Source organism: Symphalangus syndactylus, chromosome 3, assembly GCF_028878055.3.
Source record: "Symphalangus syndactylus isolate Jambi chromosome 3, NHGRI_mSymSyn1-v2.1_pri, whole genome shotgun sequence".
NCBI classification, from domain to species: domain Eukaryota; kingdom Metazoa; phylum Chordata; class Mammalia; order Primates; family Hylobatidae; genus Symphalangus; species Symphalangus syndactylus.
The window spans coordinates 80,014,521-80,015,204 of NC_072425.2; positions in this window are offsets into that span (position 1 = coordinate 80,014,521).

Sequence of the window (684 nt, forward strand, 5' to 3'; positions counted from 1 at the left end):
CTGTCTGTTTTCTATATGCGATGACGTTGACGCACGAGGCTCGCGAAATGGGGCGGGGCAACCTGTCGCGTTCTTTTATCTTAAGACACGCTCTGGAGGAGCGTTGGCGCAATAGCGTGTGCGAACTTTGATCGGGGAGGCTGCTGGATCCGGGGAAAGTGAAGACGATTTCGTGGTTTTGAATGGTTTTATTTGTGCTTGGCAGGCAGTGGGCGCTCAACAAATATTTGGTGGATGAAATTTTGTTTTTACCGTAAGACACTGTCAAGTACATTCGAAACTCCACCGCAAACCCTGGTAGGGGTCAGCTCCGGCACTGCGGGCGGGAATCCCGCGGTCCCCTGCAAAGTCATCGTAATTTTGTCTTTACATGTAAGAATTCTCTCAAGCCTGATTTTCACACTGGGGAATGTCATTTTTGCTAGTTGCAATATGTGAATGAGGTTTTTTTTTAAACTTTTGAAAAATGTACCATTCTGTTTGATGTGTAAAAAGCACAAAGATTTTTGAAACCTTGCGTCTTTTGGTCTGCAGGTGTATAGATTCCACTTACTACAGATGAGTAGCATTTATACCACTCTGATGTGTAAAAAAACAAAGGTTTTTTAAACTGTGTGCCTTTTGATCTGCAAGTGTGAGATTACACTTACTACAATGAGTAGCATTTAATCTTTCTCATCACTA